The sequence below is a fragment of the Natator depressus genome, chromosome 1 (assembly GCF_965152275.1).
Source record: "Natator depressus isolate rNatDep1 chromosome 1, rNatDep2.hap1, whole genome shotgun sequence".
NCBI lineage: Eukaryota > Metazoa > Chordata > Testudines > Cheloniidae > Natator > Natator depressus.
This window is the reverse complement of record NC_134234.1, coordinates 179282716-179302522: the sequence shown is the minus strand read 5'-3', so window position 1 is coordinate 179302522 and position 19807 is coordinate 179282716.

The window sequence follows — 19807 nt, the reverse complement described above, 5'->3', positions numbered from 1 at the left end:
TTGTCAGTAAATTTCTAATTGCTTTTCAATGAAGGTCGGTATCTTTGTATTGGCTCTAGTTGCTTTTTCTACTAAATCCTCTTGAACCTAGAACTTTTTAAAATGTTCTCCTTTTAGAGCCAAATTGTCCTTGCCCTACACATCCATTGGCTTCAGATGGGGCTTTTCCTCTGGTCAGGATATTAAACTTGGTGTGTCTTAGAATAGTATCCTTGTTTTCATATTTTTGTCTGGTTCATAATTGTCCATTTCTTCTGGTAAGGTCCTCATAGAGGGGGAGTAGTGCTGTAATTTTTAAACTTTTCTTGAAAGAACAGGGAAACTTCTGATATATTTCTATAGAAAAAGTATGAGACGGAGTTTCTCCTCCCACTATGAATGTTGTCCACTGGGGGGAAGGGTTAATTCCTTTCTTGAAACAAGACGAGCAATGCACTGATTAAGGGGAAGTCACCTAAGCATGAGTGAGCTATTAGGGACTAACATCAATGGAGGGTGACTAATGGAAAATCCCTAGATAGGTAAATATGTCCTGCCTCAGCCCTGGGGCATGGATTAGATGACCTCCCGAAGTCCCTTCCACCCTTCCATTTCTATGATTCTGTCTGGAGAAGTACCAAGTCCTGGTTTTGACCACATTCAAGAGGCCCAGCAAGTAAGGAACTAAGAATTGTATATAGTAGTCAGCCTGATGTAAAGGCTCTCACTATATCCAAGAACTGTTATGACACTGTGGCTAAAAGGGATAGACCTGCAGAAAGTATTTGAAGGACTTTGAAACATATCAGGGGCTCCATGTGGAAGACGGGTGACACGTGATAAGACAGGCATGCATATAAGCTGTTTATTGTTTCTGAGAGATGTTTTCTCTGTATCGCTTTTTGTTTTAAATTAATACTTTCCTTTATTAAGGCAGGCTCGTCCCTGGTTAACCCTGTCATAGCCCCTAGAAGATAACAGGACCTCAAATGCTGAACTAAATTCAGACTTGCTAAGGTGATCGTAGTGAGGGGCAGGAGGCAATTGCAGCCTAATTCCCCCATCTGGAAGGAGAGGAATGTGAGTTACCACCCTCAGCAAATGTGTTTCAACACCAGGTTTGAAATTGAATTGCTTTGTACTGGATTGATACACTGCTTCTTATCATGGGCCAATAACAGAAAACACCACCCTTGCAAGATCAGGGATGCCCTGTACGGAAGTGGAAAAGGACACCTGAAATCATATCTAGTAGGCCTGATTTTTTCCTCATTGTTGTGTAAATTATAAGTAGCTCCATTTAAATAAATAGAATTTCACTGGTGTGAGGAGAATTGAACCCAGGGTTCACTGCCTCTGTATAAATCTAACATAGGGGGGAGAGGATGAATACTCGTGTGTTCAGTGGATTAACAGAAGATTTCGGACTCTAGAGCTCCAAGGTAGCTTTCCCTAATCACTACATTTATTTTTAGAGTTTATAAAATATTGACATTTCCACCCTGAAGGCTAAAAGGTTTATTGGAATGTTCAGTTTTTGTTCTAGGCACCTCTAAAGGGCAAAGGAGCTGGAAAGAAAGTGTCTAGGACTATCAGGCAAAGGTTTTTCAAAAATGGGTGCCTAAAAGTTATTTCCTTAAGACCTTGGTTCAGCACAGTTCGTAAGCACATGCTAATGTTAAGCACATGAGTAGTCCCATTCAGCAAGGTATTGAAGCACATGTGGAACTTTAAGCATGTGAGTGGACTTTCATTAAAGTTATGCATATGCTTGCCTACCCAATGCCTTTGGGGTTTAACTAAATTACCTGATTTTAAAAATGAGGAGCACCCAGCAGATCCCATTAGGCTTTAAAATATCAGGACACAGACCTGGAACTGCACTCCATTTTCAGTGGGGGAGTCAGTGCAGAGAGCAGAGCGTTGGGAATTGGGACTAAGTGTTCTTGACAAACTGTTGCTAAGCAGATGGACTGCTGTATGTATTATGAGTTGGCACAAAAATGACACACATTCTCAGGGTAAGGCGGAATCATTTTAAAGCTCAGCAATGGCTGTGAAAACCATCAGTTCCAGAAGAGGTATGCAGGATTCCGGATCAATAACATCTAAGTAGATATTATGGTAACCAACTTGAATCTTGTTAAAACAAACATTGAAATAAAACAAAATACTTTAGATAGAAATACTGTAACTGGAGATGTGCTGAGCTGTAGTAATTCATGTAACAGGTGAACCATGGTGTTCTGCAGTTCATTCCCAAACACAGTAGATAATTACTTAGTTTCCAAGCTACGGCTAGAAAACCACTGAGGGAATTGATAGTGAAGCTAGCCAATAGATAAAGCATGTTCACCTTCTAAAATTTATTTTAAATGTACCTACTGCATTCACAGTAACATTCTTCTGGGTCTCAAAAACCCAAAGCTGGATGTCCATTGAAAAGGACAAAGGCATAATTTCATTTCTTTTTATTTCTTTTGTAACTTTAAGTGACATCAGGTAAGACTGTATAAAATGCATCTCCTGCATATTTCAATGCAAAACACTTTAAAATATAGACTAAATAGAGAGCTACTCTATGTTCATTAAATGCTAACTGGTAATTAGAAACATTTATTGAGGATTGAGAACTTTATAATAAATACATATTTTTACATTGTGGGTTATTTGCAATAATTATGTCCTTAATATTCAATTGATATTAAATTATAATTTACAAATGTAAATTATAGCTGTATTTTAAATGGATTTTTGAAAGTGACCTAGTTTCCCAAGTGAAAAATTTTCCTAGACTCATAGAAATGCTGTTTACTTCACAAATGATTGCTGAACAGGATACTGAGCTAGTTATCCATGGAATCCACAGTATTACTGACCCCAACACACTGTGGTAAAGTCAGGAAGAGCTCTATTAGGTACCCAGACCTGGTTATATTTAAGAGCTATCTTATAATTTTGATTTCAGAAAAAAATGACAGGAGCAAAATATGCTTTGTGACATTTTCCTAGTCATCCCCCATGACACTCCTTTGTGGAGTTTAGTTAGCATCATAGAATTCTCTGTTCTTCATTTCCTAGAGAGGGCCAGATGTGTGTGTTGTATGGGAGACTTAATAAAGTGAGGGTATGTTGCAAGAGGGTCATTTTCTAGCTCTCTGCAGAGGTACTTAATACTTGGGTGTATGCTTTCTCAGCTTCTATAACACTGTTCTCTTAATAGATTTTTAACATCAGAGTGGTAGCTCACAAATAATTTTGAGACCCAGAGAAGAATAAAAACAGTTTTTCCCACACATGGGACATTAGGCACCCGAGGCCATTTTTGTTAGGAGAAAACTGCCTCCTTTGTGCTAGTGATGAGCAAATCACACAAAAATCCAGTTTTGGATCCACTGGAATTCCACTGGCAAAAATCCAGTTTTGGATCCACTGGATCCACCAGTTAGGCTGGTGACCCCTAGTGACTACAGTTATGACGAATTTATGCACATTGCTGTCTCTACTATAACTTTGTCCCCAGGTGCCTCTCTGACCTCTTGTTTATCCATTTATTCACTTTTTTAAGTAGAACAGTGGGTCTTTGATTTCTGATTGGGATTCTTAGGCACTAGTGTCTCGAAGTCATGCGGGCCTATGTCATAAGATTTTCTTATTTCATATAGATCAAAAATAGCTTTCCTTGTAGTAACTTTGGTATTACTATATTTGGCACATGCTGAAAACAAGAAGTGAGAAACTGTAAGTGTAGGATGTTCAAATGTTGCATACTCAATACTCAGGATTTTCCTGAACTAAGTCCTTGTGATTCTGAAGAGCTTCAAGCAGAGTGTGGCCATTGTCAGCTGCACGGGGGAGATGAAATTCCTGAAGACGAATGGGAAGAAGTTAAGTAGGACTATGGATTTTTTGGACTGGATGTCACTTGGTCTCCCATGTGCAGAATTGACTTAGGCCAATGGCATAGAGTTATTTAAGAATCTGGCCAAGACTGCAAAGCTGATCTTTGTACTTCCACATTTCCAGAGCAACAGGGGAGCATGTGTTCAGTGTAATCAAGAACAGCAAAACATTCCAAGCCAGAATGGAGTTGTCCACAACCCTCCTTTAGATCATCACAGTAAAAGGGTCTGCAAGCAATGGTTTTGAGCTGTAAAAATCAGTAGTGAAAAACATGACTTGGCAATATAACAGATTACATTCCAAAAAAGCACTGATTGTGTGATTCAGAAAATATCATTCATAATATGTTAATTATTTATAACTGCCTGGTGAAAACACGGGCTCAGATCATGTGGTCCAGCCAAGCTATGCTTGGTGCAAGACCAGATGGTGAAGAAGCAGTTTTAAGCTGCCTTTACACTCTTGGATCTTGGGCCTAGACATGAGCGCCGAAAAAAGTTAAAGCATTGTCAGGGCTCCTCTGATTTACTCTCATCTCCCCTTCCTGGGGAAGAGGTAGGCTATACCTAATGGATCTGATTTTTTGGCAGGTCAGGCTCATTATTAATATCCATTGCCTTCTCTAGTATTTATGTTAATGCACTGTGGTTCACCCAACAGTGTATTAGAATGATCTCTTCCAGATAAAAAGAAATAAGTAGGCACCACTGTATTTATCTTCACTTTACTCCAGTTCAGTCTGCAGGTATGTCCTTCATAAAATTCTACAGCCATCCAAGTTAATAGGAGGCTTTTCATTGACTTAATAGGGTTCTGAATCTGTCACTTAATCCAAAGGGGCCAATTCTGTAGTCTATATTTAGTTTTTTGCAAAACTCCCAGGGAAGTCATCTGAGCCCATTCCAAGGCTAGATTCTGACATCCTTTCTCATGCTAAGTAACATCTTACTCAGGGAGTAAGGGTATCAAAATCTGTCACTTAGTGACTGACATATTAAATAATGGTGTTTTCCTTTTATTTTTTTTAATATCTATTGAGTCAAGTTAGTTCTGTAATAATGTGTAGTAATGTTCAATTCTAAAAGATCTGAAAACAAAACTGATTTACTGAACTATCCATTTTCTCTACTCTGATTAAGGAAACATATCTAATTACATAGGTATATTATTAATGCTCATCTGAGGTGTAGTAGAATTAAAATTGCAATGCTTCCCAATCACAGTCTAAGCAGTGCAGTAATCAAGCATTAATTTAGCAAGTTCATTTTTCCATTATACTGTTTTCAACACAAAGTTACCATATTACTACTTCCATAACACTGAAGTTCAAACCAGATGAGTGTCTGGTAGAGGAAGTCTAAATGACAACTCACATTAAGTACAAATAGAGGTCATCTTTGAGAATCCACAGTCCATGCTTAGGACTGTACTTTCTTTCATTACTTTTAAAATGGAAGATAAGAGGATCTGATTGAAAATCCCTAAACACTAACAGCTATTGAAATGAATGGTAGAAACAGTATATTTAAAAAGAGAGATCACCAGTTAAAATTGGTAATAGCTCCTACTCTGTCTTCCTATTGACTATTCCCTCAATGGGCTATATCAAAACAGGACTGAAATTGCACTACCCTATTCATTTCAACTCTGCATTAAAGTGTCCCACTGTCTGAATCTGCCTATTTCAAGTTAGGCTTTTAAGTATGCACCACATTATCTGAGTGGAGAGAAGGAACTTTTGATTTTAAATGGACTTTTGGGGGTTAATTCCCTCTCTCACCCATGCCCCCATACTAAGATGATAAATCTGAAAGCCACAAAAGAGTCATGTCTATCTTGCCAAATTAAATTTTTCTTTGTACATATTTAGTGTGTCAAGCTTTATATTTTTTTTTTTGCTATACAACGTTCTTTTCAGCTGTCCCCCTCACTTAATCCTTAATTCTTCCCCTTATTGGCAAAACTTTGAAAAGTATTAATTCTTTGCTTTTTATTTAAGATTTTTCAAATTGTGTTGCATCAGAAGTTTGACTTTCTGTGAAACTATTTTGTTTTTAACCTCAGATTAATTTGGCCTGGAAACATCTGTATTTTTTTAAAGCCAGGAATATAAAATATTATAGGCACGGTCTTCTCATGGTTATTGAACTGATCTTTTAGAGGTTGATGACAATACGTGAGTATTTTCTATAGACATAACAGCTGTGCATGCTTTTGTTAAACCATCCCATGGAGACTCTTGGCACAGCATTAACAGCAAGTATAAGCAAGGGAGAGCATTAGGGTTAGCAATATCCCTTTAATTCTGGCAGGTTGTTATAGAAGATGCAATGAATGATCCATAAAAGAAGCTTTGTCTGAAATTCTGTCCAAAATTTATCCTGGTATAAATTTCCTATTTTTCCCCACCAGCTTTAAAAGGAATATTCTATAATTGCCAAACTGAATTTCATACCATTTAAAAATCTCTACTTTTGCCTGGGAGAACATAACTGTTCCATATACTTTATTTTTCCTGCCACTTATTAATGTTGGCTAAAAAAAAATCCATGCAGCAGGTGCAAAACCTGCACAAATAATAAGTGGAGACATGCCAAATTGCATAACAAATGGTACTTCATATTACAAATAATAAGGAATTAGAGAATGTAAATTCAAATTTGGGGCCTTTGCAAAAGTAGACTTTCTGACTTAATAGGCTTTAATGAGTACTTGTATATCCTTGGATTTTTTTGCAGCCATGAGTATGCCCTGTAGTCAACATAATAAAAATCTTTATGAAATGTTTATTGGGAAACAGTAGATTGAAAGTGAAAAATTCCATATTTAAAAATGGTATTTAATTTTGATTTATTTTCCCCTCCTAATTAAATCTTCATCAGTGTTCCATATTTTCATTAGAGGGAGACAAAACAGTTCAGGCAAAAGAACAACTGGCCTCAATATTTTCATCTTTTGTTGAAATGAATTTTTTCAAGTTCTTAAAGTTACTCTTCAGCTCATTTATTCCCAGTGAAAGCAGGCAGGCAGTTTCATGTCTTCCATGTGAGGCTATGCAGCCCTCTCCCCACTTCTGACATTATATCTTGGTAACTTTTCTAGTGGTGTCAGGATCAATTAGCCCGGGGGGAAACATTTTTGTCTAAATGTAGCTGCAGTCTGAATCCTCCCTACAACTTGTATCTTAGAATGTATGACAGGTTCTGATATCTTAGAGCCATTGAAATCATAGAATCATAGAAATGTGAGGCTGGAAGGGATGTCAAAAAGTCATGTGGTCCATCCCCCTGCACTGAAGCAAGAGCAAGTGCTCCTACTCTATCCCTGATCAGTATTTGATACAGTAAGTAAGACAATTCAGAAGCCATTTTGCACCCGGGAGACCAATTTTTGGCAAGACAAAATTATTCACTGATCAATTTGTGAAACCTACTTCCAACGAAAATGTTATGCAAAATAATCCTGGCAGTAAGCTTTGGAATATTTTGGGTATTGAGAAGGGACAAGAGGGTTACAGCAATACACACAGATCTATAGCATACTTTACCTACACACACACACACACACAATCAAGGGAGGATGAAAGTGGCCCAGCCATGTGTACTTTGGATTTAGTTACAGACATGGCCTAGGGATCTTTACCAGATCTTCCTCCTCCCAAAGTTTTCACACTGTGGCGTGCTTATCTCAGGAACCAAGAGATTGTCAGATAAAGCAGAGACAACAGCTGCTAAATCCCAGTTGAGAGTGGTCTTCCCTCTCCTGTTCTTGCTCAGTACATCTGGATGCTGGAGGAGAGTGAGTGGGTCCTAAGCAACACAGAGCTCTGGTTGCTGGTCAAGAAACACAGGTCCATCCAGACTCTGTGTAGCCAAAGGCCTGCTTTATGTCCTCCAGCAGTTGATGCTAGTGGTTGTGGTCCCCATGGAGAAGGAAGCAGTCAAAGTAGAAACCACCTCTATTGCACCTTCCCTTCTGTGATCCATGGGAAAGTAGAAAGGAGTCATGCAACTTTAAACCAGAAATTAGAGCTAGGAGGAATGAGGGGGAAGATAAGGACACAATAGTTCTCATTATGGTGTGGAAGCAAATAAACCAGCCTAGTCCTATCAGCATAGCTAAAGAATTATCAGCTTCTTGGACCTGTATGCTAAGACTACAAGGGGAATTGAAGAAAAAGTATACACTGTATGAAGATCATCTGTGTTCATTCTAAGGTTTGTAAGGACACACAGTAAACCAAACATTTTTAAAAAAATTAAACAAGCCTCAGTTGCATCAAACTACATCTACATTTAGTGACTGCAGAACTTCAAACACTGCATGCATGATTGTCTGAACCTAGAGGATCTTACTAAGTGCCTGATCCAAAACCCACTAATATCAATGGAAAGACTCCCATCAACTTGCCAGCTTCTTCAAGGGCAAATTCAGAGCCCCTTTAAATCAAGCATGATTTTTGAGGTCTGGGGGTATAAAGAGGACTTCCTCACCCCATCACTGTCACTGTAGCAGAAACAGCACAGTACTGCTTCCTGCTGCTATAAACAGCTTTTTTATTTTTTCTGACTATCTCAGAGCACACAAAATGCAGCCAATCTCTCTGCATAAATGAGTCAAAATGACCTTTCTAGCTCTCCTATTACCCCATGCCAAGGGTCATCTTAGACAGTCAGTGCAGGTTCTGGTATTCTATTTGACGTGCATGACCAATGAAATCCAAACTTCCCGTGATGAATTCAGCCCAGAACTAGAAAATGTAGCCAAAACATTTTCAGTCATCTTCATAGCAAGAAAACAAAGCAAAATTTGTTCCAATTTCATGAATGCATCACAAACTCCAAAACAGGCTAATTTTGACTAAAAGAGAAAAAAATAAAAAGTATTTTGCTCTACTCTACTCTGAACTTTTGTAGGTTTTCCCATCACTAACAGAGACTTCATGTGACGAGTGAATTTCTGAAATTCACTCAGCCTGTGCTGAAGTTTTGCAGCGCAACCCCCTTATATTAGAAACCTGTCTACAGCTACATAAATGGTGCAGCCTAGAGTTAGTCAGTATTTGTTTCCCCATGCAAAAATTTGACAAATTTGATAAAAATGATTTTTTTCCAAGCAGGAAATTAAAGCTTTTTTTGAAAATCAAAAAATGTACAGCCAAAGCTGAATAGCTTTCTTCCTTTGGGCACATTTCTGGGTGTTTGCCAGTTTTCAGCCAAAAACTCTTCACTTGAATTGACACTTTCCTCAAAAAAAAATTGTTTAATTGAAATTCCAGTTTCTATTGGAAAAAAGGGGAGTAGATGGAAAATTTTCAGCCATCCTTTATGAAGTCATTAGAACATTAAGAAACACGTCATGACCTGGCTTCTTATCAGATGTGAATTGGAGTAGCTCCCTTCACTTCAAACCATAGACTTTAATATCATTGACTGCAATGGAACTATGCCAATTTATAGTATCTGGAAATCTGCGGCCAAATACAAGATCAAATACAAGAATGACATTATGGATAATTAAAAGTTTGTAAAACCTACAGTACAAAGTTATGCCTTTGGATTAGTTTAACTTTCCTAGTAGTAATTTGGAAAATCTTGAGAGGCTTTGAGCATATGTAGACACAAGTGATCACTGAAGAAACAAATGATGGATGTAGTTAATGTCTGCTTCTTGACCTATTTTGTCGAAGAGACTTCCAAGAAAAGCTTGTGCCTAGATGAAGACTTGATTAATGATGAAGAAAGAGATAAAATAAGTACTAGGATCAGTCACAATAAGATTGTACTTAATATATTCTGGAAATCAAAGCTCTAGCTACCAGAACACGAATTCATGGTTTTAGACAAGGCAACATGTCCATTACCTTTTAACCTCTTTCAGTCCACATTTTCTGCATGCCATCTTACAGTTTGTTAGTATTACCTGGACACTTTGTGGTAAATTTTCAAACTTCTTTGTTGTTAATGGCAGTAGTGAGGTTACATCTCTCTGCACGGCTTCAACAATTTACTTTTCTTCCTTCGATTTACTCCTTTGTGGTTCCAGAGAGATTATAACCCAAAAGCTGTGGGGCTAGAATTAATAATTGCTCAAATTTCTTGCACTTGCAATCATTGGTGCATCATGTCTCTCAGTGTAAGACATTAAACTTATGAAAATTAATAAAAAATAAGAACTGTATCAAGGGTGGAAAATGGCTGTGTGGATTCACAGTTTGGACCATCCATGTGCATATCAGAGCTGAGTGAAAAAGTCCAAAGTACAGACTGAAGTGCTGTGAAAAACCATTATTTCACACATTTTTGCAACTATGAACTATACCATTTCCTTTGTTAAAAATTTCCAGAGGCTATGAAATCAGCAGAAGTTGTAAAAAAAATTTGTAAAAACGTGACTTTTGTTCAGTCTGGACAGGTTGCCATATATATAATATTTGCATTACAAACTGTGTTCTTGCTTTGCCACAGTTACAAGTTGGAGGTGCATTGTAAGCAAAGGAGGCAGAACACCAAAAAACCTGTGTATTTTTGAACACATATAAGTCTGTACTTTTAATGTTTTGCCAGATGTGGTCTAACATGTGTGGATATAATGTGTTGTCATGATGTATCATAAATGTAGGAATCCCCATCAATTAATCAGACTCCTACCACTATCGCAGTGCAGATATTCCATAAAGATAAAGAATCCATAACAAAGTGTAGGTACATAAATATATACGTATTCCAAAAAGTTAGGAGGTAATCCCTGTTAAATTAAAGACAGACTATGGTGCTGTAGTATAAAGTGCATCCAAATATGTCCATGTCTTGTTTTAGGTCTGTTTTCTCTCCTTCCATTTTTCCTTTTCCCTATATTATATCTGGTTTTCCACTGTTGCAATGGCACCATGCAAAATGGGTATAAAATACTACCTAATCAGTATGGTAGAAAGTGATTCAACTTTCTACAGGTGTAAATGACTACCCAAGATTCAAGGCAATGGAAATTTAGGGCCTTTGACCTTCTCCACCCTCCCAACCTAACCAGATATTTCTTACTTCTGACAGTTCCTTATTTTGCTCCGCTCTTGTCTTTCTTGCCGAAGATAGTCAGTGCCTGATCATTTCCTGGTTTAGGACACAGCAAAAACAATTTTTCCTATCTGACCCCCCTTTTAATGTTTCTTATTACCCATCCTTCCCATTTCCTTGTTCAGGTCCAAGATCTGCTCTTCTCAAGCAGGCCCTCTGCTGGTTCAGAGTTTCACCAGATTCACTGATATCATAACAGATCTCACTGCAACTACTAGGCCAACTGCTGTAATCACACGTGTGCCACGGATTCCTCATTTCAGAGTGTATTGAATGTTTTTCACCTTTGAGGAAACCTCATAGATCTGCTAAGACCCCACCGTGGAGTACACTTCCATAGTCTACCTATACTGCTAGGTCTTTGCACTTTTTGAGGGTGATGCTGATTTGGTCTTTCAGAAAGGTTTGTTTTTGTTTTGGTTGAGCTATAAGTTTGTAAGTTTTTTTCCAGATCTGAATTGCACTTTTCCTCCTTAGTGTGGGTGTAAATGACTGATAACTAAAGCTACATTTTAGTCATGGGTATTTTGAGTAAATATCATGGACAGGTCTCGGCAGCAAACAAAAATTCACGGCCTGTGACCTGTCCATGACTTTTACTATATACCGCTAACTAAAACTTGGGTGGGTAGTCATGGGGGCAGTCTGGGGGCACTTCAGGTGCTGAGGGATGGCCCGAGACCCTGGTGGTGCTTGGGGGGAGGGCAGCAGTGCACGGCATGGGACCCCTGCTGGTCCTGGGGGGCAGGAGGGTTGGTGGGGCTGGAAGCCTCCGTATCTGGCTCCATGTTCCTAGGGGGAGGGGCGGCCAGGGGCTGTTCGCGTGCTGCTCCCACCACAAGCACTGGCTCGACAGCTCCCACTGGCCGAGAACTGCAGCCAATGGGAGCTGCAGGGGCAGGGCCTGCGGGTATGGGCATAGCGCAGAGCCCCCGGCCTCTCTGCCTAGGAGTTGAAGGGACATGCCTGTGCGAGCCGGGGAGCTCCCTACCCCAAGATAAGCACTGCCCCACACCCCAACCATTTGCCCCTAGCCCTGAGCCCCCTCCCTCACACCCAAACTGCTGCTTCTGGACCAGGGGCTGTCTGGCTCAGGCATCCCCTGAGCCAGCACCTGCTGCTGCAGAAGTCATGGAGGCCATGGAGCTAGCAAACAGAGCTGTAAACAGGGGAGTTTGAGTGGGAGTTCTGTTGGAGGAGAAGGTATTTGTATTTGGTTTTGTATTTGTATTATTTGTATATGTAGAGGCTTGTAGGGGCTTTGTGCTGGGAGAGAAGCTGAGCCCTGATTAGGGGGCAGGGCTTCTCTGACTAGGGGTCCTATAAAGGTAGCAGCCAGTCAGGCAGTGGTGCAGACAGCTGTAGCGGCACAGGAGCTAGCAAACAGAGCTGTAAACAGGGGAGTTTGTGTTGTGGTGCTTGTTTGGAGTTTGTTTTTGCTGTGGGTGGTGGTGTTTTGGTGTGGTTTGTGTCTCCCAGATTAACAGGATTTAGGTGGGAAGGCTGTGACAGATACAGAGGCAGCAGTGGGAGTGACTCATGTCGTGAAAGACACAATGAAGATGACTGGATGTGGAAGCTGCGGTATGTACATGATCCTGGAGGGGGTACCTGTAAGAGTTTTGTCTGCATGAAATGCCGTCTGATCGAGCTGATGGAGGAAAAGATCCGAGATTTGGAGATGTAGGTGGAAAGTCTGGTTGAGTTTAGAAAGGGGTTTGAGCAGATGATGGAGCAAAGACATGAGGTATCGGAAGGGAAAAGCTCAGACTTGCAGATGGAAGCAGGACTGGGGAATTCTGAGGGGAGACTGGGTGAGGAAAGTGGTCAGTGGAAGCATGTGACTAAAAGAACCAGGCAGAGGAAAAGACGGGCTAGAGAAGGAGAAATAGAGCTTAAGAACAGGTTTGCAGAGTTGGAAAATGAAAAAGGGGCTCAGCAGGTAGTCACTGAAGGTGGAAGGGCAAGGAAGAAGAGAAGAGCGGCTAGTCCTATAGGAAAAGGGGAAGAGTCAATAGAGACTACACCAAATATGAGCCCCAGGAGGATACAGGATGGGTTGAAGAAGATTACAAGGGAGAATAGGAATGGAAAGAACTTTCAGCCAGAGGGAAGAGGGGATGGACTGGAGAATAGCACTGTCACCAGGAAAAGGCAGGTCTATGTGATCGGGGACTCTTTATTGAGAAGAATAGACAGGCCTGTAACCAGAACTGATCCAGAGAATAGAAGGGTGTGCTGTCTTCCAGGTGCTAAGATACGGGATGTAGACCTGAGGTTGAAAAGGATCCTAAAGAGAGCAGGAAAGAATCCCCTGATTATGCTTAATGTGGGAACAGATGATACGGCTAGATTCTCCCTGGAAAGTATTAAGGGAGACTCTGCTAGGCTGGGGAAGACGCTTAAGGAAATTGAGGCTCAGGTGATCTTTAGTGGGATTCTGCCTGTTCCCAGAGAAGGGCAACAAAGGTGTGACAAGATTATGACTATCAACAGATGGCTTAGGCAGTGGTGCTATAAGGAGGGTTTTGGGATGTATGGCCACTGGAAGGCATTCATGGACAGAGGACAGTTCTCTCGGGATGGACTTCATCTGAGTAGGGAAGGAAATAGACTTCTAGGATGGAGGCTGGCACAACTGATTAAGAGAGCTTTAAACTAGGAATTCAGAGGAGATGGTTGGGAGATGTCCAGGTAATCTCCACGCTGGATTTTAGCATTGAGAGGGAAGAAAACGAAGTAAGAAAGGATACAGCCGTGGGTAGGAGAATGTATATAAGGAGGAAGGGCAGTGTGGATTCCAGTCTAATAGGTTATACTGTCTGTAGAATGACCATGCCTAATAGGGTACAGAATCTGAGTGAGGCCAAACAGCAAAAATTAAGATGTTTGTACACCAATGCGAGGAGCCAAGGTAACAAAATGGAGGAACTAGAGCTACTGGTGCAGGAAGTGAAACCAGATATTATAGGGATAACAGAAACATGATGGAATAGTAGTCATGACTGGAGTACAGGTATTGAAGGGTATGTTCTGTTTAGGAAAGACAAAAATAAAGGTAAAGGAGGTGGAGTAGCATTGTATATCAATGATGAGGTAGACTGTAAACAAATAAGAAGCTAAGGAATGGATAAGACAGAGTCCATCTGGGTAAAAATTACATTGGGGAAGAAAACTACTAGAGCCTCCCCTGGGATAGTGCTTGGAGTGTGCTATAGACCTCTGGGATCTAATTTGGATATGGATAGAGCCCTCTTTAATGTTTTTAATGAAGTAAATACTAATGGAAACTGCGTGATCATGGGAGACTTTAACTTCCCAGATATAGACTGGAGGACGAGTGCTAGTAATAACAATAGGGCTCAGATTTTCCTAGGTGCGATAGCTGATGGATTCCTTCATCCCGTAGTTGCTGAACCTACAAGAGGGGATGCCATTTTAGATTTAGTTTTGGTGAGTAGTGAGGACCTCATAGAAGAAATGGTTGTAGGGGACAATCTTGGTTCGAGCAATCATGAGCTAATTCAGTTCAAACTGAATGGAAGGATTAATAAAAATAAATCTGCAACTAGGGTTTTTGATTTCAAAAGGGCTGACTTTCAAAAATTAAGGAAATTAGTTAGGGAAGTGGATTAGACTGAAGAACTTATGGATCTAAAGGCAGAGGAGGCCTGGGATTACTTTAAACCAAAGCTGCAGAAGCTATCGGAAGCCTGCAGCCCAAGAAAGGGGAAAAAATTCATAGGCAGGAGTTGTAGACCAAGCTGGATGAGCAAGCATCTCAGAGAGGTGATTAAGAAAGAGCAGAAAGCATACAGGGAGTGGAAGATGGGAGGGATCAGCAAGGAAAGCTACCTTATTGAGGTCAGAACATGTAGGGATAAAGTGAGACAGGCTAAAAGTCATGTAGAGCTGGACCTTGCAAAGGGCATTAAAACCAATAGTAAAAGGTTCTATAGCCATATAAATAAGAAGAAAACAAAGAAAGAAGAAGTGGGACCGCTAAACACTGAGGATGGAGTGGAGGTCAAGGATAATCTACGCATGGCCCAATATCTAAATCTTTGCCTCAGTCTTTAATAAGGCTAAAGAAGATCTTAGGGATAATGGTAGCATGACAAATGGGAATGAGGATATGGAGGTAGATATTACCATATTTGAGGTAGAAGTGAAACTCGAACGGCTTAATGGGACTAAATCGGGGGGCCCAGATAAATACCGGAGAGGGAGAGGAATTATTTAAGCTCGGTACCAATGTGGACACAAGAACAAATGGATATAAACTGGTCATTGGGAAGTTTAGACTTGAAATTAGATGAAGGTTTCTAACCATCAGAGGAGTGAAGTTTTGGAACAGCCTTCCAAGGGAAGCAGTGGGGGCAAAAGACCTATCTGGCTTTAAGATTAAACTTGATAAGTTTATGGAGGAGATGGTATGATCGGATAACATGATTTTGGTAATGAATTGATCTTTAACTATTCATGGTAAATAGGCCCAAAGCCCTGTGATGGGATGTTAGATGGGGTGGGATCTGAGTTACAATAGAAAATTCTTTCCTGGGTATCTGGCTGGTGAATCTTGCCCATATGCTCAGGGTTTAGCTGATCGCCATATTTGGGGTTGGGAAGGAATTTTCCTCCAGGGCAGATTGGAAGAGGCCCTGGGGGTGTTTTCACCTTCCTCTGTAGCCTGGGGCACGGGTCACTTGCTGGAGGATTCTCTGCTCCTTGAAGTCTTTAAACCACAATCTGAGGACTTCAGTAGCTCAGACATAGGTGAGAGGTTTATTGCAGGAATGGGTGGGTGAGAGTCTGTGGCCTGCGTTGTGCAAGAGGTCGGACTAGATGATCATAATGGTCCCTTCTGACCTTATTATCTATGAATCTATGAAAATCATGGAATCTGTGACTTCTGTGACCTCTGTGACAGAGACGCAGCCTTACTGATAACATATACATGCAGTATATGTTGGTAGGTATGTTATAGCCAAATAAATGTGAAGAGAACTGTATTCAAAATGGGGAGGGAGAGAGAGCAAACAATTTTGGCCATCTGCTAGGTTGCAAGCAACTCTCAACCCATCTCCCTTTCCACCTATTACTGCTTCCACTCCCTCTTTTGCACAGGGACTAGCCAAAATCTCATTAGTGAGTGCAGTGTCCAGGTCTGGCCAGTGCCCTGATGGTTGCTAGTTACAGGAGCGATGGAGAAGGGAGGATGAAAGTGGATAAGTATGGCATCAAGGCTGGCACTGCTGGCAGAGAAGAGGGGCAGGGAAGTCACATAATAAGAGACAAGGTAAGTGAAGCAGTGAGGACCAAAGTTAAGCAGGGCCAGATAAGTGAGGTCAATAATTTTAAACTTGCTGCAATACAGAAGGGGAAGTGGTGGAGTCACTTGTTTTCCTGTATAGCCTCTTACGTTTTAAGGCTTGTCTACATTACCCGCAGGATTGATGGGCAGCGATCGATCCAGCGGGGGGTCGATTTATCGTGTCTAGTCTAGATGTGATAAATCGACCCCAGAGCACTCTCCCATTGACTCCGGTACTCCACCAGAGCGAGAGGCACAGGCGGAGTCAACGGGGGAGCGTCAGCTGTCGACTCACCACAGTGAAGACACCGTGGTAAGGAGATCTAAGTACGTTGACTTCAGCTACGTTATTCACATAGCTGAAGTTGCGTAACTTAGATCAATCCCCACCCCCACCCCCTGCTCTGGGATAGACCAGACCTTAGTCAATGGCTTTTGGAAAGTTCAGGTACGTTATATCTGCCAGTTAATTATTCAGTCTGTTTATATAATGTCCGGTATGCTGGGTTCTACACACACAAGGAAGTCATTGTTCCTTTTCCTCAAGGTTTTACACTTCAAGTAACAGGTCACCATGAAGGGCACCAGTGTTTTATTTACATTCTCTGGGCAGTGCCCCTTATGCTGCTGCATCCATTTGCTCCCAATTCATTTTGAGATTTTTTATTCCAACAGCTCCCCTATCCAATCACAGCTAGCAATGTAGAGCTGTACAGAAGAACTTCTCAGAAAATTCCAGCTACTGCTATGTGACCTAGCCATGCATAAATTTAAGATTGGAGATTAATTTGTTTTTTTTCCATGTGTACTTACCTACACTATGCATACCTCCTCTTAAATTTAACTGTGTTAAATGTTATACAAATTCGGTGCATTTTACTTTCTCAGTCTAGAATAAAAGCATGGCACTTTAAGCACACATTTTTTGCATAACAATATTAAGTTCCATATATTATATTAAAATGCAAAATGTGCAGTTCTATGTGGCTGCAAAAGCGTAGGCTGAACATATTCCTCAGTGTAAAAAAGAAAACATAGCCCTAATAAAGCACTGCACCTGTATAATAATCAAATCTACTGGTAGCTATGTTTCTGCAAAAAAAAGTTAACTTTTACCTTTTTGCTTTAATTTGTGGGGTATGATGGCTATATTATACACTATAGCTTTCTAAAAGATGGTATTTAATACAGAAAAAATGCCCAGGTATTTTATTATGTTGTGCATAATAAACCCTCCAGCAATGTAAGGTCAAATTCCTGATACCATAACTGGGATGCAGAGTCAGAGACAGTAAATTAATTGTTGTCCGTAAATCAAATGTGGAAGTGCACTTTAAGGTCCAGATTCCAGCTCTCAATATGCCCCCTTTGCATCATTCCATTGTAAAAAATAGGTCACAGAGCTGACTCAGCCAGGTAGTTGCGGAGTTCACTGACCTGAGAAAACTCCAGAGGGCACAGAGAGAGCCATACTGGCTGTATACCAACCCTCCTTCGTAGCACCTCCAGTGTATGGGACAAGTCATGGGCATGGTTGGAGGATCCTTGGCTGATGTTGTGATCTGTTGGATATTGTGATGGAGTGTTTGCTCCACAGTAGCCTGGAAAGGGTTAATGAAGCTGAAGAGGGCCTAATTAAGTGGGTAGGCCAAACCTGAGGGGAATTAGGTGGCCTAAGAAATCTCAGATGATGATGGAGGCCAGCTGAGAAGGAACAGGCAGAACTATTATAAAGCTAGGAAGCTGGTAGTGGAAAGGAGGGGACGATGGTGATAGGTTAGTTTGAGATGAATAAATTTCTGGCCCCAAATGAAGTCACTCTGGAGACTGAAGAGTCTATTAGAGAGGGAGGGTGGATACAAAGTAAGAGAAAAAAGGGTAGTTGTAGAATCAGATGATAATATCACCACCAAAGGAGAAAAGTTGAGGAAAGAAACAAACCAAAATATCATAATTATAAGATCCCTAGCTAAAGAAATAAGATTAGGTGATGTTAACCCTATATAAGTAGCTGACTGGATTTTTTTTTTTTTTAAGAGGGGATATTGTAAGAGCTAGGAGGCTGCAGGATTGTGACCTTTCAGTTGAACATAAAAACATACTGGGCTGGATAGACCATTGGCCTGGCCTAGCATGGCCATCCATATGTTCTAAACTATGTTAAATGTAAATGTACAAGTATTAACCAGTTTAATAGCCTTGCTGGGACTAATTGGGAGTAAATAAAAAACACTGTTGATGGTGTACCAAGCCTTAATCAGATCAGTTATTGATTATGGCAGTCAAACTTTTGGGTCAGCATCAAAATCAGAACTTAAAAATTTGGATTTAATACAAGCCCATGCACTACAAATTCCATGCAGTGCATTTGTTACAACACCTATATGCGCATTACAAATAGTGTATCTGGCATTTCGCTAGAAGCTATGAATGAAACTTCTGGACCTAACTTTCTGGGCCAAAGCTAATGGGGACCACCATTATGAAAGTACCAAACAAATAGATGGGGATTGTTGGGAATTTGATAGGCGAACTATAGCACACTATGTTAGAACTCCCCATGACATTCAAGCTAAAGTGTGGAGGCAGGAGTTGAAAGAGAAGGAAAAGCTGAACAAAGTCAAAAGCTGCAGTGATGGGAACATTAGTTATGGATGGAAAGTTTCATGTCCAAACATGGATGTACATTTTATTTTATAAACTTAAAGGATAAAAAAGCAAGAGTAGGTATTAAAAATGAAGTGTACTAGTATATAGATGAAAAATTTAGTCTCCCTCCCCCCCAATATATACAGATGGGTCAAAAAAAGAAAGAATAGGTAGCATTGCAGTGGCATGTCATATACCAGAATTGTGAACTACTACATGTAAAAGAATATCTGATTATGTAGCTCTCATGACAGCTAAACTCCTAGCAACAGTGGTAGCATTAAATTGGATCTGGGATGTACGCCCAGCAGCAACAGTAATTTTTTTCAGATTCAATCTTGGGTTTTACGGGGATAGAAATGGGTTTCTCTATATGTAGAAGCAATTTGATCGATGAAATTATATTTCTAATAACAGAGTTAGAATCATAGAATCATACTTTAGGGTCAGAAGGGACCATTATAATCATCTAGTCTGACCTCCTACACAATGCAGGCCACAGAATCTCACCCACCCACTCCTGCAACAAACCTCTAACTTATGTCTGAGCTATTGAAGTCCTCAAATTGTGGTTTAAAGACTTTAGGGTGCAGAGAATCCTCCAGAAAGTGACCCGTGCCCCATGCTGCAGAAGAAGGTGAAAAACCCCCAGGGCCTCTTCCAATCTGCCCTGGAGGAAAATTCCTTCCCGTCCCCAAATATGGCGATCAGCTAAACCCTGAGCATGTGGGCAAGACTCACCAGCCAGACACCCAGGAAAGAATTCTCTGTAGTAACTCAGATCCCACCCCATCTAACATCCCATCACAGGGCATTGGGCATATCTACTGCTAATAGTCAAAGAACAATTAATTGCCAAAATTAGGCTATCCCATCATATCATCTCCTC